This window comes from Ptychodera flava (assembly GCF_041260155.1).
Source record: "Ptychodera flava strain L36383 chromosome 23 unlocalized genomic scaffold, AS_Pfla_20210202 Scaffold_23__1_contigs__length_28996876_pilon, whole genome shotgun sequence".
Taxonomy (NCBI): Eukaryota; Metazoa; Hemichordata; class Enteropneusta; family Ptychoderidae; genus Ptychodera; species Ptychodera flava.
Window position 1 is genome coordinate 7262786 of NW_027248277.1, and position 24696 is coordinate 7287481.

At 39.6% G+C, this 24696-nt stretch overlaps 1 protein-coding gene across 2 annotated transcripts in view; it reads right to left on the reverse strand.

Annotated features, from left to right (window-relative positions):
• LOC139124124 (uncharacterized) overlaps positions 1-23586 on the reverse strand; it is a 276954-nt gene extending 253368 nt beyond the window's left edge. For both annotated transcript variants that reach the window (XM_070690267.1, XM_070690268.1), the window contains exons 1-3: positions 23378-23586; positions 20750-21960; positions 20399-20502 (exon numbers count right to left, since the gene is read on the reverse strand). The gene's annotated coding sequence lies outside the window, so the exon portion shown is untranslated. The remainder of the gene's footprint in view (positions 1-20398; positions 20503-20749; positions 21961-23377) is intronic.
• Between the last annotated feature and the right edge of the window lie 1110 nt (positions 23587-24696).

The following is a 24696-nucleotide window of genomic DNA, read 5'->3' on the forward strand; positions in this document are numbered from 1 at the left end:
TCTACCAAATATCAAAGTTATCTGACCCGTAGTTTTGAAGAAGATGATTTTTTTTTTAAATTCTGCCAAAAACGACAAAAATTGCCTTCAAAATACAAATATTCAAATTTCACCACGATTTGAACAAATCTAACTGAGGTCGCCCAAAGAAAACTGCATATCAAATTTCAAAGCAATCGGACAAGCGGTTTCAGAGAAGAAGATTGTTTTACCAAAAACAGTAAAAAAATGTCCAAAAAATACAAATATGTAAATTTCACCACAATTGGAACAAACTTAAGTAAGATTACCCAAAGTGAACAGCATATAAAATTTCAAAGCAATCGGACTTGTGGTTTCAGAGAAGAAGGCAATTGTTGACGGACGACGGAGAACGGACGACGACGGACGACGATGGACGGTGACGGACAACGGACGACGACGGAAAATCAACCTGTTTGATAAGCTCTGCATCGCTGAGAGAGGAGCTAAAAAAGTGCAAACCACTACACAAAGGTAGGACCAATTTTTAACAAGAAGTTTTTACCAGGATTTTCACACAAGTTTCAAACGATACAGTCATTTAATTTTGACAATTGCTAATTTTCTTTTAAACATGCAAAACAACGTATTATTTCATTGATAACTATCGATCGCACCAAGGCTAAATAGGTACGTGAATTTTAAATACAGCTAGTTTTCATCGGGTTCGAACCCACAACATATGGCATCAGTCGCCTTGCGGAGAGGCCACAGAGAGAACCGCTCGGCTAAATCTCCATTCCCAAAAAAGGTGGTTCAATAGCCGGCTAAGTTGTTACATTGTTTTTCTCTGGCTGAGACCGCTCCACACGTTTTAGAGTTCGCGAAGCACTAACGCACGCATGCTCACTATCACACATCGCACATACAAACTTTATCGAAGCTAAGAAACGAATTTCATCGCTTTAACTGGGCGAACGATAACCTCGGGGACAATTCTGTCCACCAGCAGAGTTACCAACCCAGGGTAGAAAATACGGCTAGTTTTCAATCGGGTTCGAACCCACAACATACAGCATCAGTCGCCTAGCGGAGAGGCCACAGAGAGAACCGCTCGGCTAAATCTCCACTCCCAAAAAAGAGTGGTTCAATAGCCGGCTAAGTTGTTACATTTTTTTTAAATATATAAAATGAAGAAATGATATATTGACTAATTGTAACTCTCAAAATCGTACATAAATATCCTGACCAAATAAATACGGACCAGGTTGAATTGAATTTCTTCAAAACTTTGAGATTACATTTATTATCACAATAAACTTATTCATCCTTCCCTTCCTTTTTCAAACACTGAGGATTTGCTCCTTCAGAATCATAGATTGCATCCGATCTTGCCTTAAACTTGTCAGAGGCTTCTGCTAATTCTTTCTCTCTAACTGGGCTATTTCTAGCCATGATTTTTTCAACTGACGCTCATAAAGTTGCTCAAATTTAGATCTTTATCTTTCTTTTCCTGAATCTTGAACCTATGGACTTTCTCTTTTTGAAGATTAATTTGTTGTTGATCTCTCTCCATTTGAAGTTCAAGTTGGTGTCGGTCTCTCTCCATCAGTTGAGCAGTCTCAATCTTCAATTGCTTTCTGCAATTTCAAGGTCTGTTTCACACTTGATAGCTGTGGATCAATACCACACATATGTTTTGGGTATTCAACATTCAGAATATCAATATTGCATCTCATTCTAAATGACAGAAACGTGTGGCTCAACAACAACAAAAATAGCGTCAATGACATTTTCCTCACATTTGATTACACATAGCAAGCCAGAATGAGTGTATACACGATATTTAATAGCTTCTATGGGACTTCGCTTGTGATATTCATAGTCAAGTGAATTTGAGCAAATTTTAAAGCACCTTCCATTGAAGTATGAAATTGTTGGCGACTGTTGCAACTCTTGATCACACATATTAACACAATACCATGTAACCTAGTACATCATAATCAGTGATACAATCTGCCATAGCAAAGTAAAAGTGTCCTCTTATAATATTGTTTTAATGTAGACAATATTTGGTCTTTCTACAGTCTATGGTTGAACAATCAAAGACTACGGTAGTATGTAATAATGGGCATTCTTTAATAGCGATGTTGTCACACTTACATAATAGTGTTATGTCCCAAACTGCCACCAAGTCATACAAGCTTTTCAGTATCATAGACAAATAGGCAACTTCGAAACACAAACCTACATGTATAGTAAGGAGCCTGTGGCATCAGATGTATACATGTGTTTTTAAAGCCCTTCTAACCAAATTTAAAAGCATCAAACCAAGGATTTGTATAGAATTCTAGAAGCCATAATTGCACTTACCCAGACAAACAATTCCATAAATATACATTATAACAATTGAAAGAATAAAAACCTTTAAAATCTAATTTCAAGCATTATTTTCATACATAATTGTCATATTTACATCCACGGATGTAAGAGTAGGCGATTAATAACCTGACCTTGCTGGATTAAGGAGGAGCTGCACACAACACAGCATATTTTGCTCAGAAATATCGTGAAACAAATTGACGTGCATATGTATGATTTAGGTCAATGTCCTTGTACCAACTTTGAATAAAGTTGGTTGAGATGTGCCTGAGTAATGGCTGCGTACATGAAAAAAGTGTAACCATCCATAATCCAATGACAGTAGGTCAGAATTCGTAAGACAATAGTTGTAAACATAGACACAAATTTGTTTTTCCGAAAAAATTATTACTTTGTCATTTGGTATATATGTTTGGAGGGGAAATGTATGCAATATTTTGGTTGAAAAGCATAAAATTGTTAGAACTGTAATTTTGAGTTTCTTTTCTGATTTTTTGATCACAAGTCTTGTGTTCAAGAGTCACATGTCAGATACCAGGTATTAAATATTGATTTAAGTTCTTAAGCATCATGTGATTACTATATGTCAAAATATTGATGAAATAATAAGTAAATGCAAATTGGAAGACAGAAGTTTGTTATTGTTAATATTTAAGCAGGGCAGCTGACACACTGTTTTACAAAAATAAGTCATTGACAATGACACAGTCCCCACTTGTTAATGGGTACTTTAATTACAAGTCCTCTGAGAGGAAAGAGTCCTCTTCATTAATTAGGTCTGTGATTAAAAATACTGCGATACAGATGGGGCTTAATGGCCAAAAATGAGTTCCATGGTGGTGAAAACAAAACCAATGTAAGCCGCCATACTAATTACAAAAGGTAATTAAAATGAATCGATTAGTACTTAATCGACAGGATGCTGCCAAACATTTTTGCATCCTATCCTTACACTGACAGATTATCACGGTACCATATTTCAAAAAGTTTGATGCAGTACTTTGGTCATTCACCCTAAAAACAAAAATCCATTATGTAAATGCAAACTAGCAATTAATTTATATATATAAATGATACCACTAAGTGTCATTGATTTGTATTTACAACACTATGAGATCAAAATCTGTACCAAGTTTCATCAAATTTAACGCAGTATTTGTGTATATATCATTCTAATTAGGAAAGTTCATTACATATGTGTAACCATAGACAATTTTTATTTTTTTATTTTATTTTCTGATTGTATATATATACTGTATACAGGTACTATACGTACCTACCTAATACTAATGAGTAACCTGTTGTAGCGAGAGTGGGTACAGCGCCACCAGTGTCAGACTTTCACTGCTGAGTATCTCGCGATATCTGACGAGATTCATTAAAGAGTTTGACTTGCAGACAACTGCACATTTTCTGTGTCTGCCTCATTGATATTTCTTTTCAAGCTTTTGACAGCAGTGAACGTTGTGTCGAGTAAACTGTAGATGTATACTCTCCTTTATTTTAACAGGTATGTTTGGTATAATATTTCAGTGATTTTGCCGAGTTTTGCTCAGTTGAAAGTTTGGATGAGATCGCCGCCCATGAGGAGATGCGCCATGTGTTCCATGAGCTATTTTTAGCGACTGCGCAAGTGAACTTCTGATGTGTCGATCGATGCGTCTAAAAGACATATATAGTTCTCAGTCATTGAAACGGGACAAGTGGCTCCGGCGATAGATGTAAACAAATCGTCTCCAGTGTTGTTAAAGTATCATAGCTCATTTCTGCTAGTTATTGAGAAAAGGCCTTGTAGTTTAGTGTAGTATAGTGAACGTCGATTCTGATCAGCTGTTCAGTTTTTCATGCATGTGTTGAAACAGTACGCCAAAGTTTTCATGGCGTTGCCGTGTTGTAAGAGATCGTTGATTTTCGAGATTCATTAAAGAGTTTGACTTGCAGACAACTGCACATTTTCTGTGTCTGCCTCATTGATATTTCTTTTCAAGCTTTTGACAGCAGTGAACGTTGTGGTCGAGTAAACTGTAGATGTATACTCTCCTTTATTTTAACAGGGTTTCCCCTTACACTGGCTACATAATTTGGCGCCCAACGTGGGGCCCCGTTGCAAAAGTGTTGCAGTACACAAGCATATGGTGCCCTATGAAGTTTATGTCGCAGTGTTTGACAGGTGATGTATCGAGCATTATCTCCATGGTAACTCCAGTCAACTATTAAAGTGAACCACAAGTTATACGCCGCTGAAGAGAAATAAAGAGGTTTGAACTGAACTGTTGCTGTGCTAGTTGAAAGTACAAGAGAGACTCTGTAAACTGTATATATTTTGTTTTCTTCTACGATAAATACCTGCTCAATATCTGATTGACATACTTGTGTTTTTACAAGCAATGATGGATACCCCTCCACACACCTGTACACCCAGCGAATTTAGAGCCCTGTTGGACCATACGGTTTATATTAAGGGCATTGCAGGGAGTGCTACATGTGAGGAGTTGAGTGAATTCCTGTCATCTGTCGGTACAGTCAGCCATATTATCTGGCCGGTCGACCCAGAGTCAGTTAGTCGTAGTGACCATGCTTTCTGCCAGTTTGCTGACAAGGCCACAGCTCAAGAAGCAATTGTGAAACTTAATGGCCGACTGTTCCTGGGTAGCAAGTTGACAATTACTAGGGTGCCGGTCAGTTTGTACGATAGACTCCGATATGAGGCCACACCATCAGCATCTAACACCATACCCAAGACAATGAGCAGCAATATGACATCAAGACCAGTTGTCACGCCAACCAGGTACACACCCTGTCAAAAGTTACAGTACGAGAGTGAAGTAACTAATGCCGGTGAAGTCGACCAGTCAGAATTGAACCGCATGATCGAAGTTCTGCGCAAAGCTGGACATGAAGTAACCCCTGTCAGTCGACAACCTGGTATAGGAGTCAAACCAAAGTACGGTAGCCCAGCGGTGTCATGTCCAGTTACAACTGACAAGTCTACGGTCATGCTACCAGCTGCATTGTTTCAACCGCCAAGAATTTCAACTTTTTCTGGTGACCCAAAGAATAAAGGTGACTCAGATTTTGAGTCATGGAAATACGAAATTGAGTGTTTGAAGAGAGATGGAACACACAGCAGGGAGACGCTGGCCACAGCAGTTAGGAAGTCACTGCGCGGAGATGCAGGTAGAGTTGTGATGCACATGGGTTTAGATGTAACCATTGAGGCTATCCTGGAAAAGTTGAGTGGGATATATGGTGTGGTTGAAACTGGTGCTACTCTACTACAGCAATTTTATAACAGCAAACAGGAAGAGAAGGAGACAGTGGCTGGATATGGATGTCGCCTTGAACTGGCAATTAACAAGGCCAAGGAGAGAGGTGGTATAGCAGCAGTGGCGGTGGATGAAGCTCTCAGAACTGTATTTTGGAAGGGTTTGCGTGATGAACGAGTGAAAAATATTGCAAGACATCGCTATGATAAGGCAACATCATTTGATGAGTTGCTCCGCATCGCCCGCCTGGCAGAACAAGAAGTGAAGGAAACATTTGCGTATGCCAAACCTGCACGTGCTGGTGTCTCCAATCAAACCATTGTCCCTGAAAAGGCAAATGCTGTGAAGGAGGACCCAGTAGTAAAGGAAATTCAGCAACACGTGCAGTCTTTGGCAGCCAGACTTGACAGGATGGAGGGTAATGGTACGAGTTCAGACGCTAACCCTCAAGACATGCCCTCACAGCAGGGTCGTGGTAGAGGTAGGCAAAGAGAAAGAAATCTGCCTGAACAAAATGCTGGCACAAGAAGGAGAGGTAGAAGTCCAGAGGGTACTGGCCGCATCCGGGGACCTGTAATTTGTTACAGATGTGGTCAGGAGGGACACATAGCCAGAGGTTGCCGAAATCCCAAGATGGTGGACAACGCCCCTTCTGTTCTGGAGCAATCTGGTCAGTTAAACTCCCAGCTGCCTCCACCGGCGGGCAGGTGGTAGGCAGAACCAATGAGCAAGCCCAAGCAAACGTCATCGTTCACCGTCAATCAGTACTCAACCGCATTGTGGGTGATCCTAATGAAGAAAATGCATTCATTAATGGGGTGAGCTGCCGCAGTTTAATTGACACTGGTTCTCAGGTAACGACGGTCGGTGAATCATTCTACAAGAACAATTTGTCGTCATGCAAGATACATCCCATGAAGAGCTGTTAACAATAACTGGAGCACAAGGTCAGGTGGTAGAATTCCTGGGATACATCGAGGCTGAGATCTCTTTTCCAAGAGACGTCTTTGGTACTGATGAGACTTACAGTGTGCTGGTGCTGGTTGTATTGGATACAGCGTACAACCAAGAAGTACCATTGTGTGTTGGCACCAACCTCATTAACTTGTACAGGAAGAGTTCCAGGTTGTGCAAACAAAAGCCTTCATCTGTCCAAAGTTTGAGGATATCAGCTGCTGTCCAGGATGCTTACAATCACCTTGATGCCAGGGACAATTTCTGTGGTGAAGATGGTAATCTTGGTGTGGTGAGAGCCCAGCTGCGGCGCCCAGTTAGAGTTGAACCTAACAGCGTTATCAACATTATTGGTAAAACTAAATCGGGCCCTCAGGGAGACGAATACATTGTTACTGTCGAACCCAGAGGGACGAGACAGTTTCCAGGTGGTCTTGTTGTCAACCCATCAGCCCTAACTATGAAGTGTACCGGAAAGAAATGTAGGGTACCTGTGCAATTGCAGAACTTTTCTAACAAGACAGTAACTGTGAGGCCAGGAGAGGTGATTGGTGCAGTTCATGCTGTTACGTGGGCTGGATCACCTTCACAATACCAGCTTGGGATTCAGCAACAGATGACGGCTGCTAGACACGATAGTAATTGTAGTGATCACCCGGGTGCTAATGTATCACTGGGCAGCAATATAGACTTACACCACTTGAGTGCTACTCAATATCAGCTGGCCCAAGAGCTACTAGCGAGGAAGTCTGATGTATTCTCAAAACATGACAATGATCTTGGTTATTGTACAGCTGTACAACATGAGATACCACTCAGTGATACCCACCCTATTCGTGAAAGACATCGCCGCATACCCCCTGCCATGTATGATGAAGTGAGGTCCCTCCTCCAGGGTATGTTGGCAAGTGGGGCCATACGCGAGTCAAGTAGCCCATGGGCAGCCCCGATTGTGCTTGTCAAGAAGAAAGATGGGTCAATTCGCCTATGTGTTGATTACAGAAGGTTGAACGCCAAGACCGTCAAGGACTCCTATGCCATGCCAAGAATAGAGGAGAGTATGGATGCCTTGAAAGGAGCCAAGTGGTTTTCAACAATTGATTTGAAGAGCGGCTATTGGCAGATTGGAATGGCGGACAAAGATAGACCAAAGACGGCCTTTACCACACCCTTTGGATTCTACGAGTGCAACCGTATGCCATTCGGGTTGACCAATGCTCCAAGCACGTTTCAGAGGCTCATGGAAAAGTGTATGGGAGACTATAATCTAAAGATATGCCTTGTGTATCTGGACGATATAATCATATTCTCATCCACTTTTGAAGAACACCTTCAGCGGCTTGAGGCAGTCTTTGATCGTCTCCAAGAGTATGGGCTGAAGGTAAAGGCATCAAAATGCCAACTTTTCAAGAGTCAAGTCAAGTACCTTGGGCACGTGGTTTCAGGAGATGGCGTAGAGACTGATCCCGACAAGGTTGAAGCCCTGAAAACATGGCCTGTTCCGAGGAGTGTCCACGAGGTCAAGTCTTTCTTAGGGTTTGCCGGCTACTATCGTAGGTTCGTCTCAGGTTTTTCAAAGATAGTGAAGCCATTGAATGATTTGACAGCTGGACTCCCAGGCAAGCGCAAGGACCAAAGAAGAACCAAACACCCATCACCACCTGAGTTTGTGTGGACAGACCAATGCCAGACTGCTTTCAATGACATCATTCACAGGTTATCAAACCCACCTGTACTTGCTTATGCTGACTATGGCATCCCATTTGAACTCCACACAGATGCAAGCCTTAATGGTCTAGGTGCTGCTCTATATCAAGAACAAGATGGCAGGAAGAGAGTTGTTGCATATGCGAGTAGGGGTTTGTCTCCGAGTGAAAGAAACTACCCAGCTCATAAGCTTGAGTTTCTAGCCTTAAAGTGGGCAGTAACTGACAAGTTCCACGATTACCTGTATGGGAACTCATTCAAGGTAGTTACTGACAACAACCCTTTAACCTATGTAACAACCAGTGCAAAGTTAGATGCCACTGGTCATCGATGGCTTGCCGCACTTTCAACGTATAACTTCAGTCTTGCTTACCGACCAGGAACAAGAAATGCTGATGCTGATGGCCTATCTCGCTGACCTCACACTTCTAGCCCAGAGACCGACTCTGACTCACTTCAGGATACCCTCAGTCGCTATGAGACAGGAGGGAGTGAAGTGCCATGTGAATCGGTAGAGGCTGTGTGTCAGTCTTATATGACTGCAAGGATTCCCTTGGTAGAGATGGTTGGTTGTTCAAATACAGCAGTACCAGAGACCATGGATTGTCCCCCAACACTGCCAGGGAGTGAATCTTTACCCACACTGACTAGGGATGAGTGGGTGGTCTGCACAGCAAAGGGACCCCGCCATTCAACGCATTGTCATCCTCAAGGAGAGTGGAAAACTTCCAACCAGAACAAAAAGGAAGACTGAGAGTTCAGAGGTTCAGCGGTATCTCAATGAATGGCAGAGACTCAGTTTCAAGAGCGGTGTTTTGTACAGGAGTCGTATTACAGGTGATGGCAACAAGGTGCATCAACTAGTACTCCCTAGACAGTACAGAGCCATGGTCCTCAGAGGTCTGCATGATGATGTTGGACACCTTGGTAAGGACAGAACACTAGACTTGGTGAGATCTCGCTTCTTCTGGCCTTACATGGCACATGACGTTGAGACTAAGATCAAGTCATGTGAGAGATGTGTGAGAAGGAAGATGCCCCCAGGCGCAAGATCAGTTGCTCCATTGGTGAACATCCAGACCAGTCAACCAATGGAATTAGTATGCATGGACTATCTGACCCTAGAAGAATCCAAGGGAGGTATATCTAACATTCTGGTGATCACCGATCACTTCACACGCTATGCAGTTGCAATCCCGACTCAGAACCAGACCGCACAGACTACAGCTAGGCATCTTTTCAACAGCTTCATGGTGCATTATGGGTTTCCAGCCCGGTTACATTCAGACCAGGGAAGAAACTTTGAGTCTGAGGTCATTTGACAACTTTGCCAAATAACAGGAGTCCAGAAGTCAAGAACTACCCCATACCACCCCATGGGCAATGGACAGACAGAGCGTTTTAACCGTACATTACTTGATATGCTTGGCACCTTGGAGGAGCACCAGAAGAAGGACTGGAAATCATATGTAGGTCCACTTGTGCATGCATACAACTGTACTACCAACGATTCCACTGGCTATGCCCCCTATTATCTCATGTTCGGACGCCATCCCAGATTACCTATCGACGTGTACCTTGGATTGGAACCTGAGGGCGATTCGCCAAATACATATGGTGAATATGCTCAGGACCTCAGAGACCGACTGGATTGTGCATACACGATTGCATCAAAGGCAGCTGCAAAGAAGTCCTCATACAACAAGAAGAGGTATGACATTAGGGCAAGGGGAGCTGTGTTGGAGCATGGTGACCGGGTTTTGGTGAAGAATGTAAGCATACGAGGGAAACACAAGATTGCTGACCGATGGGAGAGAGATGTGTATGTAGTGGTTTGCAAGACCAATCCTGACCTCCCTGTGTATACAGTCCGGCCGGAGTCTGGGGTTGGAAGAGAGAGAACTCTCCACCGCAACCTACTGTTACCATGCTTCTCATTGCCCTGCCCATCTGAGAATCAAAGAGCAAAACCCAAGGAGACTGTTGATTATATTAGATCAACAAACAAGGCAGAAGAATCACAGGATCATGGTACAGTTTCGTCAGACTCGGATGGTGATCAGGATGTTCATTTCGTCCCAGTCTATCATGCACCACAGGAGAGGGTACTCGAACCTGAAGAGGCATCAGACCCAGATACTGTGCCCCAAGAGGAGAAACAGGCCATGGTTGGGAAAAAGCCCATATCAGTGGTTAGTGGTGTCAGTCAACCAGGGATTACTTCAGATACACTTTCGATTGGGAATTCCTCACTACCAGATGTACAATGTGTTGTTGAGAACGAAGTGAGCGGAAGTTTGGAGCCATCAAATGACCCGAGTCTACAGGAGGATGCTGAGCCACACAAGGAATTTGAAATTCAGGAGGAAGTACACTTCGAACCCATGCAAGAATAGAGGGAAGTAGAAGGGGAACCCTCAAGGAGATCAAAACGGACAATACGGCCACCAGATCGCCTGAATCTTACTCAGGTTTGCAGTAAGCCAGAGTGGATGGTCAAAGCAGATTACCTCACATCTGTGAAGTTTAATGCCCAAGGAGATTCTGCAGAACGTCTTTGTGCCGCGTTGATTGACATTGTATCGAACGGTTAATCCCTGACTGAATTTTCTTGTGAATATCGGGACGATATTCCAGAAAGCAGGGGAATGTGTAACCATAGACAATTTTTTTTTTTTATTTTATTTTCTGATTGTATATATATACTGTATACAGGTACTATACGTACCTACCTAATACGAATGAGTAACCTGTTAGCGAGAGTGGGTACAGCGCCACCAGTGTCAGACTTTCACTGCTGAGTATCTCGCGATATCTGACGAGATTCATTAAAGAGTTTGACTTGCAGACAACTGCACATTTTCTGTGTCTGCCTCATTGATATTTCTTTTCAAGCTTTTGACAGCAGTGAACGTTGTGGTCGAGTAAACTGTAGATGTATACTCTCCTTTATTTTAACAGGTATGTTTGGTATAATATTTCAGTGATTTTGCCGAGTTTTGCTCAGTTGAAAGTTTGGATGAGATCGCCGCCCATGAGGAGACGCGCCATGTGTTTCATGAGCTATTTTTAGCGACTGTGCAAGTGAACTTCTGATGTGTCGATCGATGCGTCTAAAAGACATATATAGTTCTCAGTCATTGAAACGGGACAAGTGGCTCCGGCGATAGATGTAAACAAATCGTCTCCAGTGTTGTTAAAGTATCATAGCTCATTTCTGCTAGTTATTGAGAAAAGGCCTTGTAGTTTAGTGTAGTATAGTGAACGTCGATTCTGATCAGCTGTTCAGTATTTCATGCATGTGTTGAAACAGTACGCCAAAGTTTTCATGGCGTTGCCGTGTTGTAAGAGATCGTTGATTTTCGAGATTCATTAAAGAGTTTGACTTGCAGACAACTGCACATTTTCTGTGTCTGCCTCATTGATATTTCTTTTCAAGCTTTTGACAGCAGTGAACGTTGTGGTCGAGTAAACTGTAGATGTATACTCTCCTTTATTTTAACAGGGTTTCCCCTTACACTGGCTACATATGCAATTATAAATTAATCAACTTGACACTGATAAATGTCTTTTTCTCTGTTAAAGCAGTGTGAGCTTAACATCTCTACCAAGTTTCATGAAATTTGATGCAGTATTTCTTGACAAATCAGTCTAATTACGAAAGTTCTTTAATGACATGATAATGCTACATGCCGTTAAACAAATTGATGTGCATATGTATGACATAGGTCAATGTCCTTGTGCCAACTTTGAATGATACTGGTGGAAATAAGTCTGAGTTATAGCTCTGCACATGAAAAAATCGTAACAAAATGGCCACAAGGCAGCCATTATATTGCATTGGACTGTAAAACGAATAGACATGTATATTTATGACATGATAAGTCAATGTCCTTGTACCAACTTTGAAAAAATTCAGTTGATACATATCCAAATTATGGCTCAGGACAAGACAAAATCATAACAAAATGGCCACAAGGCAGCCATATTGCATCGGATTGTGAAACGAATTGACATGCATATTCATGACATAGGTCAATGTCCTTCTACTAACTTTGAATGAAATCCGATGATACATGTCTGATTTATGGCTAAGGACATGAAAAAATTGTAACAAAAAGGCTGCCATGCGGCGATATTGGATCATATCGTGAAACAAATTGACGTGCATATGTATGATTTAGGTCAATGTCCTTGTACCAACTTTGAATAAAGTTGGTTGAGATGTGTACTGTGTGTGTACTGTGTCTGTGTGTCGTCTGCTCCACGCACACCATGTTGCTTTGTCGCGCACAGAACTGCAACATCTAAGTCGGTTACTGTGACCAACTCTTTTGGGTTGGAAGCAGTGGGCCGACTGGTTTTGTGTGAGGCCTATCAGCTAGGCGATGTTGCCGTGAGTGTGTGGGGGTTCGAATCCCGTTTGGGTTATAGTAAAATTTAGATTTCTTTAACCTGAGTGGACAGTATTGCTGGTGGATATTTACTGTCCCCGAGTCTGTCTGATAGCTCGGTAAAAAGCTTCATATTTTCCGACTACTATATATGTGTACTGTGTGTGTGTACTGTGTCTGTGTGTCGTCTGCTCCACGCACACCGTGTTGCTCGGTCGTGCACAGAATTGCAACATCTAAGTCGGTTACTGTGACCAACTCTTTGGGTTGGAAGCAGTGGCCGACTGGTTTTGTGTGAGGCCTATCAGCTAGGCGATGTTGCCGTGAGTGTGTGGGGGTTCGAATCCCGTTTGGGTTATAGTAAAATTTAGATTTCTTTAACCTGAGTGGACAGTATTGCTGGTGGATATTTACTTGTCCCCGAGTCTGTCTGATAGCTTAGTAAAAAGCTTCGTGCTTTTCCGATTACTATATGTGTGTACTGTGTCTGTGTGTCGTCTGCTCCACGCACACCGTGTTGCTCGGTCGCGCACAGAATTGCAACATCTAAGTCGGTTACTGTGACCAACTCTTTTGGGTTGGAAGCAGTGGCCGACTGGTTTTGTGTGAGGCCTATCAGCTAGGCGATGTTGCCGTGAGTGGTGGGGGTTCGAATCCCCTTTTGGGTTATAGTAAAATTTAGATTATATTATCCTGAATCTTGAAAATGAAAGACTGGTTGTATACAAGATCTGTATACCATAACTTCTTTTAGATTCACTCATAGCAACTTCCATGCAACACTTTTTGTACAATGTGATATGTTTGCTGCCTTGCTAAGATAAAAATCTGACCAATGTTTATTCACCAACTTTTCTCTTTTGTTGCTCAGTAGCATTTTAGTAACCCTGACTTCATTTGAACAAATAATAATTTTATGTTGAGCATGTACGCCTACATGATTCCATTGGATTATATATAACCATCAACGCATTCCGAAGCTAGCCACATTTAATATTGAAATTATTCAGTTATGAGATCCACAAACTGGTCTACAGAAAGACTGGCGAATTGATGACATATAGACAGACTGACATACACAGACTGGCTATGATGACATTGGCTTCGTAGTGTGCTTTGGCCCATGTAGAGTGATAAAGATATTAAAAACAGCTGGATGTAATGATAAAATAGTTATATATATACAGGCACACTCAGGGTGAATATTTTACATCAATTTGATTAGTTTCTTGTCCTCTTTCTACTTAGTGTGTGTTAATGTTTAAGACAATCAAGCCACAAGACAGTTATGTGTTGGCAAATACAGGCAAGCGGCTACCTTTTCTTGATTTACATGAACAACAGATAACTTGACTGAAATGCTTAACAACATACCACCAATGTTTACATTTTTGCTCATACATTAAATGCACACAGATTTCAACATACAACCATTAACTCAGAAATCCTACAGGGAAAAGTAAACATTGTTTTCTTCCAGTGCAACTGGTACATCCACTTTGGAATACGTTATAAAACCAATATGTCACAAGGGAGATGGCACTGGGATCAACTTAAGAAATTTAATAGTGGTGAACTTGACTATTCCTTTCAAATCCTGACCTGACTTGGAATCTTCAACTGAGATGCAATGCATTGTAAACTGTGTGCACAAAGACATGGGGTGGACCATTTGATATCCTGGGGGGTCTGAAAATTGATGAGGTAGCATTATTTTCTACCTGGTCAACTGTAAAGTATTTTTTGCACTCTTCCACCTTTTCTTTTAGTCAAGGTTTTACTGGCAGATTCGTTTTTTACTGACATTTGCTTGGACTCTTTTTTTTCTGTAAATCTTCCAGATCCCCCCGTCACGATATCAAATGGTCCACTCTTTTGATATCAATAATGTTTATATAAAGAGATACAATGATAGGAAGTGTATGAGCTATTTATAACCCTGATACTCTCAAACACTGAAAAAAGTTTGGAATATATTTGTTGAAAACCAAACCTGCTAAAGCACCTTCAGCTGTGCTTTCTAATGATTTTTTTACCACGTTTTAACACCAAATACAGTTTACCATATGAAATGCGCACAAAATCACCACATTGTGTATTCTTAGTTCCTCTAGGTATAAAATCGCCAAAAGTCAGAAAATCTTTTCATGAATATTTATTAATTTAGTTAATATCAACGCAACCTGAAAAAGTTATGGAGTCAATACTGTGGACTATTTCTGTAAGTTTCTTCCATAAAAGGAAGCTTCATAAAAATTGGACATTGAAGATGTTTCTCTGAAAATTTAAAACAAGCGACCTTGCAGCTGATAGAGCTCCTTTGTATTATGCAGAGAATAACTTTTGCAGCACATGTTGATGGAGGAAGTCTTTGACAGCCCACTTCAGGTCAGCCAGACCAAAATGGCAAATATAACTGCAAAAATATGTAATTGAAGAAGATATAATTCGAACATATTAAATTAAGATCACACATAGGATAATTTCTACTCAATATCGAAGCTATTAAAAAAGATTTTGTGAAACAAATATTTTGACCAAAATAGCAAAAATTGCCCTAAAAATACAAAATTTCAGATTTCATTCTGAATCCAATATATCACATTAAGATAAACCCTAGGAACCTGTATACCAAACATCAAAGATATCACGTGAGCAGTTTTTGAGAAATACAATTTTTGACCAAAAATGACAAAAGTTGCCCCAAAATTACAAAATTGCAAATTTCATAAGAATTTGAATACATCACATTTTGATCAATCTTATGAACCTGTATATCAAATAGCAAAGGCATCAGATGAGTAGTATTTGGAGGAAAAAAAATGACCAAAAATTGGAAAAAAAATTGCCCCAAATTACAAATACTAAAAAATCTTTACAATTTTTACAAACTTGACTGAAGTCATCCAGAGGAACATTGATGCCAACTTTCAAAGCAGTCGGACAAGTTTTTCAAAAAAAGACTTTTTTACTAAAAATTGAAAAAAAAAATCAAAAATATAAACACACAAACATGATCCACAGTTGTACACACCTAATTTAGAATACCTAAAGGAACCTACATACCGGGTTTCAACCAAATCTGACCAACGGTTACTGAGTTTTAGCAGTTTGCAGGATTTTTCTTTTTTTTACCTCATTTGCATATTTTTGACACTGACATGTTCATTTGAACAAATTAACATCTCCAACCTCGGGTGTACCTGTACACCAAATACTAAGCCTGTAGCTGCTGCGGTTTAGGAGTTTTTGATCTTGACGGACTAACAGACAGACATACTGAACCACTAGAGTCAGTATCCATCAAATGTGTCAGAAACTGGAATTCAGACCCGCCAGAAAGTATTTACACACCTCAAAAATAAACATTTGGCAAAAAATATAACTCAAAAAATCGCACCAATGTGATTTATTTCCAATGATCTTAAGAAGGTTTAACCCATTTTAATCAATACAGACCTGTTGTTGGACATTGAATACAGACGTACGGTGAGTGTTTTCAAGGTAGCGAAATTTCCTGTGGAAATTTCAATGGCGACGTACTCATTTGCATACTATTTGCATATAATTAACTTTGGCGCCAAAGTCCTGGGGTTAAGTTACTTCCATTCATATTCAAATATCGACCAATCAGGGTTTTTTAAATATAATTCTGATTAAATTTTCGGGCGGGAAAATCTGCCAGACTTGAATATTCTGATAGAGGTCGTCGGAGGTTACTGTATAATTTCTGTTTGTAAACATTGCGTGACTGAAACATGCCAAAAGTTCGCAAACTTCCAGAATATATGAAAGGACAAATAGAGGCACTTCATACTCAGGGTGTCAACAACTGGGAAATCGCAAGGCAGCTGGGCATATCTGAAGGCAGTGTAAGATACAACATCAAAAAACTGTCGCAACATGGAACCATGGCCAACGTACAATGGTCTGGACGCCCGAGGCTCACCACTGAACGGAAGACAGAATGTTGGTGAGGTAGAGTCTGGCTGACAGGTTCGAGAGGGCCCGCGAACTCCGTGCAAAATTTCATGAGGACACCGGGAAACTCTTGAGTTTGAGTACAGTGAAATCACGGCTTTACAGAGGAGCAAGCCTTCGTGGATGTGTTGCCAAGAAAAAGCCGAAATTGCAACCCCGGCACATCGCAGCACGATTACGATTCGCCAGACGTCATGTGAACTGGACACCGGCTCAGTGGTCCCGTGTTATATGGACCGACGAGTCGAAATTTACGGTATTTCGAAGCCGCGGGAGAGTGTACGTACGACGGCGACCTGGCGAGGAGTACGAAATAAACTGCATCAGTCCAACTGTCAAGTTTGGTGGTGGTAGCGTCATGGTTTGGGGGTGTTTCTCGGCTGCTGGTGTTGGCTCAGTTGTTCGTGTCGAGAACACCATGAATCGCTGGAAGTATTTAGACATACTCCAAAACGAAATGCTACCGTCGGCACTCAGACTTGTTGGGCCTGATTTCATATTTCAACAGGATAATGCTCCCGTACATACTGCTTTGGATGTGAAAGCATTTCTACAAAACCCCCAGAATTACGGCTATCCTTTTGGCGATTTTACAACTTTGGATTGGCCGGCCGAGTCTCCGGATTTGAGTCCGATCTAAAATCTATGGGAATAGATCGATTTGGAACTGCATTCTCGTCCGATACACAGCGTTGACGACCTGTATAACCGTATTGTCACTTCGTGGGAACACTTTCAGCAAGATATTTGCCGGAAACTTGTCGATACTATGCAAAGCCGGCTACGAGAGGTCATCCAGCGAAGGGGTGAACATACTCATTATTGACAGTTGGTACGAAGGTTCGATTGACCTCATTAATATTCATGTCCTTTAGCGTTGTTGTTCCCATAGAGAATCGAACGATTCTCAGACAGTCAGATACAGCTCTTTTCATGCCGTGATTTTCTTGCCTTGCGTTGTTCTAAGATCAAATATTTTACGATTTTTGTCTTTCCTTTTTCACCTATTTACGAAATATAGTTTAATTTTTCCTCAAAAACCTTGTACAGTGTGAGCTATTTATTACTTTCGAAACTTTTTCACTGCTGAAGCTAGGTGCGTAAATACTTTCTGGCGGGTCTGTATATACAGACATACATACACACAGACGACATGTAAATGAGATGGAAATGAAATGATTCACCCTATACGATAAACTCACTTTGGTATAACCAAATGAGAGCTAAAAATTGCCCCCAAAATACAATATTGCAGATGTCATCAGAATTTGAATACATTACATTTCGATTAAACTTATGAACCTGTATACCAAATATCAAAGCTATCAGATAAATAGATTTTGAGAAAAAAAATTTTGACCAAAAAATGAGAAAATTGCCCCAAAATTACAATTATTAAAATTTCTCTACAACTTTTTGCAAACTTGACTGAGGTTATCCAGAGGAACATTGATACCAACTTTCAAAGCAATAGGACAAGCTGTTTCAGAGAAGAAGTTTTTTGACTAAAAACTAAAAATAAATTACCCCAAAAATACAAACATGCAAATTTCACCCAAATTTGTACACACCTAACTTAGAATACCTAAAGGAACCTGCATACCAAGTTTCAACCAAATCTGACTTACGGTTACGGAGTTTTAGCAATTTGCAGGATTTTACCTTTTTCCCCTCATTTGCATATTTTTGACACTGACATGTTCATTTGAACAAATTCACATCTCCACCCCTGGGTGCACCTGTACACCAAATACTAAGATGGTAGGTGCCTGCGGTTTAGGAGTTTTTGATCTGGATGGACATACATACATACATACATACATACATACATACATACATGCATGCATGCATGCATGCATGCATGCATGCATGCATGCATGCATACATACATACATACATACATACATACATACATACATACATACATACATACATACATACATACATACATACGCACGCACGCACGCACGCACGCACGCACACACACACACACACACACACACACACACACACACACACACACACACACATACATACATACAAAAAGAATGAAAATGAGGTGCGAATGAGACATTTTACCCTATACGATAACCTCTCATTGGTATATATACATACACCAATTGAGAGGTAAAAATAATTTTAAACAAAAATATCATATTTGATACGTTTCATAGAATCGGCATACATATGTCCCAGGTCTGTACACTGACAAGTGTCTAATGAGTTTTGGGTGGACTTGAAGAACACATCACCCTTAAAATCAGTACTTTAACCTATTAATTGAGATATGCAATTAACAGATCTGACATATCATTCAAAACAACTCCATGAAAAAATGTAACTTCTTTCCATATTTTGGTATTAACATGTTTATTTGAATGAAATACTATCTTTATGGCAAATGATGCACCTTCACTACAAATTAATATTGATAAATGCAGCTCTCTTAAATTAATGCATATCAGTAACTAAACCTACATCTTGCTGGAATGATGTAGATGAAGAAACTCTTGCCATAATGAGAAATACTAAGGTTCTGAAACATTCCAAAGAAATCAAGGAGCCATAATGATCTATCGTATTGTTTAGCCTACCTACATACATACATACAAAGGTCGATTCGCTCAGTTTATAGAGTTGGTTGCTTAGAAACAGGGAGTTCGGAGTTTGGCTCTGTGATGCTTCACCAAGATAAAAAAGTTCACTCCTTAGTTGAAAAAGGATCAAACTCAATGATTTACATTCAGAAATGATAACAACATTAAATGTAACACAACTGGATCCTTTAGCATAATTACAGGCATTATGAATACAAATACACAAATTTTTACTTGCTACTCTGCATCAAAACTGAAACTGATTATTACGATTATTCTGTAGAAAAAAATCCGGCACTATATCCCTTCCCATTCATTCTATCCCATTCTATCACATTGCAGGACATAAACATTTGCAGACTGAAAATCTGAACGTCTTGAAAATGTGTTTCACACATTTTAAGAAGACTTATTGTCGCCTGTTTTAAGAATTCCAATGTTATTTTCATGCAATCTAATTTATGGAAAGAAAAAGACATGTACAACAACATACTATTTCATTGATAACGTTTGGTTGCCGTAAAATAAATTAGGTACTACTACAAGAATTGTTTCACGTAAAGAATAAATTTTTTGTTACTATAGGTCCTCTTCAATGCAACATTATTATATTTCTTTGAAATATTGGAGCTGTATGATATTTTATCCTTGAATGACTATGGCCTTGTAGCTTTAAATTCAAACAAGATACTGGAGCTTGTAGAATCATCTTCCATTGAATAATAAAAAACTTCATATGTTATGCATGATCACTTCTAGTATAAGATCAACATAACCATTAAATTCCTCTCAAATCAGAGGTAAAATCAGATCAATATCACAGTCACAGTCGAATAACTTCAGTATACTGCAAAATTAATGATGAATCACAATGTTCACAGCAGTGCAGTCAGTGAAAAATGTTACTGGTTGTTTCATAGGAAGCACACTGACAAACTGAAAACATACTGTATGAATGAACAAATACAGAAAGATAAATTTTGATGTCTCGTTGTTATGAAAATTAGCACAATCATTAAAAGTCGACCCTGATCTAGGAAGAGTATTACCTTTAGAGGTTTCAGTTAAACGGGAGGTGAGGATATCATGACTGCCATTATTTCAGAATGACAACGGAATGCATACTTCAGCAGCCTGGTTGAACTGCTATACTTACCTTGATGAGGTGAGAGGAATTGTTCGGAAGATGTGTCATCAATAGACCTATGCCGTCATCAGTTGAATGTGTGTAGGTAGGTGACACAGGGGTAGGTGACACAGCTGCAGTATATGTAGAAAAATGAACTATATTGTCATCATGTCTCTATCTTAATTTTGATGTTTATGTGAGTGAAATACTTTCTAAATCTCATTGTAATCTTGCTACACTTTGTAACATTTGAATACAGTGTACAGGAATTTCTGCAATAATGTTTAAAAGTCATCATCTTATCGCATAAATACATTATAGAAATATAGTTTGATGTCAAGTATTTGTGAAAGTTTGCACAATCACTGTATATCATACCTAAAGCAAATTGAGGATAAGGTTGTGCTGGGTTGTTAAAACAGGATATGAAGTTTTCCTGACTTCCATTGATTTCGTGGTGACTTTGGTATGCATGTTTCAACTTCCTGGTTACACCAACAGTCTCAGTTCTGTTCAATATCTTACTTATCTCGGCTGACAAGTAATCGACAGAAGGTTCGTAAAGAAAGTACTCAGCTCTTTCACCAAAGTACTTTACAAGAAACTCAGCCATAAGAGTTCTTCTCGGAACCAACACAGGAAGTCCAGCAGCTATGCCCCACAATGCCTCCATTCTAACGGCTCATCAGGTGGTATTACAAGGACATTGCTTTGTACTAAGTCCCTGTAAATTTCATCCTGGAAGTGGTAAGGAGGATACGTGTCTGGTTCTATACAAGTACAGTTTAAATTGTAACGAAGAAAGAGGTTGATGTCGTTGCGATTAGCTACTGATGATGTACGAACAAACCACTTTGGAATCTTTACATTCATCAATTGAAACTCTTTTGCTGTTTTTCCAACTGCAGCTGCCAGAATTTGGAATCTTGTGGAGTCAACTTTTTTTTCTGTTATCACTGTTAGTATTTGTTTGAGGTCACTTTTTTTAGACATTTGATCTACATTGAGATCAAAGAATGCCTTCTCTGGTCTTGGAATATAAAGTTCATGCTTTATTTGAATATTCGCCAATAGGCAAATTTTTTTGTATTCTTCATAGATTGTTGGTCCAACAGAGAAAAGTGCAGCTGCTGCTTTAGCAAATCTCAAGTGTTTGTCTCTCAAATTAGCTGATGGCGCGCCATGATTTATCAACACTATATCTGCCTCCATGAAACATTGTTTTCGCAAGGCAGATGCAAAGAGGAATGGTGTTGATGAGTTTACATGTTCGACAATATAGTTAACATTCTGTAGCGTTGTGAGAGTTGAGAAGTAATCATGTGGTAATAAAAGCCATTTGTAACATGGTTCATCATTTTTACATGCATCTATGATGTCATCACTCAAACATGGCAGTATTAGTTCAACTCCACAGTCAGCAGCATCTTTCTTTTCTTCTTCAGTTGCCTTCAAAACAACACAGCAGATCTTCTTTTGTCTGTTTTGTGCTGCAAGGCTTGCAAGTTGACAGTTGAGAGCTGACACTGTGTCTCCAACACGGGACCACCTTTCAGCCAGGAATATGGAAGTCATTTTGATGTAATTACCTGTATCAAAAGAATTATAAGATATAAATAGATGTACATCTTTGTTTTCCCCAAAGCAGGCAGTTGTTTTTCACATTATCAATTAGAAGAAGTACTCAATCTGAAGACACACAGCGCATATGCACAACATGCAGGAAGCAAATAATTTTAAAACAGAGATAATCCTATATACATTTAAAAACTACGACAGTCTTCTATGGTTTGGAACTCCTGTTGGTATTCATAAAAATATACTTGTAAATTAAGGAATTCCTAAAATCTTTAATGTGTGCACATATATACTCAGGTCTGTTCACACACTGAAAAGAACACAATGCATGACGGTTTAGAGGTTCACATATAGTTATCAACACGCTTTGTCTGAATTTTCAACATGGGTGATTAGCATTTCCAAACTCGAACCCAAATAATAATCACTATTTTATAACAGAGGATTGAGCCAGCCCCTCACTTTCATTGTACTACCTGAGTGTGTTGTACAGCAAATAAGTAACCATATTAAAATCCTTGGAAAGCTTCAAAGATTCTATCATTTGAGAGTGGACAAGAAATCATTTGGTATGTCAATAATACAGATGTACACAACACTTTGAAAGTGTATAGCTTGTTCGTGAATTCAATGATAAATTGAGTGCCCAAACATGATTATAAATATTTTGCATAAACATCATAGAATTAAAATCAGCAGATGTCAGACGCTCAATTGCAAGTAATTGTTATGCTAAAAATATGCATAGTCACTAGAGTTTACAAAATCATCGTAGATTTAGTAAATTTATACTTTAATTAAGTCAAAGAATAATAAAATAAGTTAAACAGTGATACCGTGAGGGAACTTACACTTCAGAATTTACTGTAGTCCTAATTTTGTTCGAGGAGGGGGGGGGGGGGGGGGGCTAGCAGTTGCATTCTGCTGCATAATCTAAAATGGCTATGCATTTATCGAGAAAAATATGCTTAAACTTGGAAAATGACAGAACCGAAAGTCAACATGAGCACAAAGAGGCACGTATCGACTACCGTTCATTCAGCCACTCTTCTGTATGACCTAACCCTGCATACCATGCTGTGTGTTCCCGGCGTTACACGGCCGTATATAATAACTCCGGATAATAACGCCGCGAACACACAGCACGGTACGCAGGCCTAACTGCATGACCCGGAATGACCCCATCTGATGTTAACCTCAGGCTCCGTATGCTGCTACATTGCACTGCAGAACTCGAAATATGCAAACGAAAATCGGTCGATCTGTACTTAATGGATTGATAGATCACCTTTGCAGTTATCGAAGGAAAATAATTATAGTAGATGAGTAATGTCATTTGCAAGACGGACAATTATATAGTCTTAAAAATAAATCCTTAATACACGGAAGTGCGCTGCTTTATGAGGTTGGATAAATTTACGTTCTTACCTGGCCGAGAGGTATGATCTTGGTATTTGATGTGTGTTTCTCCCTGTAATCCGGTTCCCTCAACGCATTCACAGGTACCTAAGCTTTTTCACTTGCATAGTCTTTACACAGAATGCCGCGATTAAACTTCCTTTTCGTCAAAATCAGAACGGAATCGCGTCGATCATACAGTGTACAAACAGCTCCGCCATATTAACTTTAAGTAGGTCAAACACGTACACCCTGCCCAAGGGCAGGCGCCCTCTGGCGACCATTCCGAATAAAAACTGAAGGGGCAGATGGATAGAAACTGTGCGTTCGATGGCCTACATGTAGTGTGTGTTTTTTATAAAAATTGAAATGACCTTGACTGAAATCATCTTGTCAGGTACGTTCTCCAACCGCAAAAAAAACAAAACCAGACATTGTGTCTGACAACATACAAGTCATATTGAAATTTATGCAAATAATTCCTTCTCGGCGCTTTTTAAAGGGAAACCGTTGACCGTTTATCCCTTCCAAAATCACCCTTTAATAAAATGCAGCTCAAATTTGCAACAACAACAGTTCACTTTGTCTTAGATCCTGTATACTAATAATGGTGTCTGCTGAAGGCATTTCACCATGACCTCCTCTTCATATTTAACATTTATGGGGCCAACCTATACGAGGCGCCAAATGTAAAAAATTAATTTACACAATAAAGCTTTTTTAGAGATAGAAAAGGTGGAAAATGTATAGAGAGGAATTATATATATATATATATATATATATATATATATATATATATATATATATATATATATATATATATATATATATATATAAATATGTGTGCGTGTGTATACACACACATGCAGATACATTGCCCCACACATATGTTTGCGTATGCATACATATTCTTACATACATACAAACATATAGAAAAAAATACGCGCACGCATATAGCGTATTCATTCATGCAATACATACATACACACATACATAATAAGTACGCACATACATACATACATACATACATACATACATACATACATACATACATACATACATACATACATACATACATACATACATACATACATACATACATACATACATACATACATACACACATACATACATACATACATACATACATACATACATACATACATACATACATACATACATACATACATACATACATACATACATACATACATACATACATCCGACTTTGATACAGCTCGAAGATTTTACATTGAGGGTCGTTTTCGAGGCAGCTGCTGACGTTTACAGTATCTGACAGCGCTGCAAAATCTTATATATACAGCCTCGTTCTGATGAAGCTGAGCTGA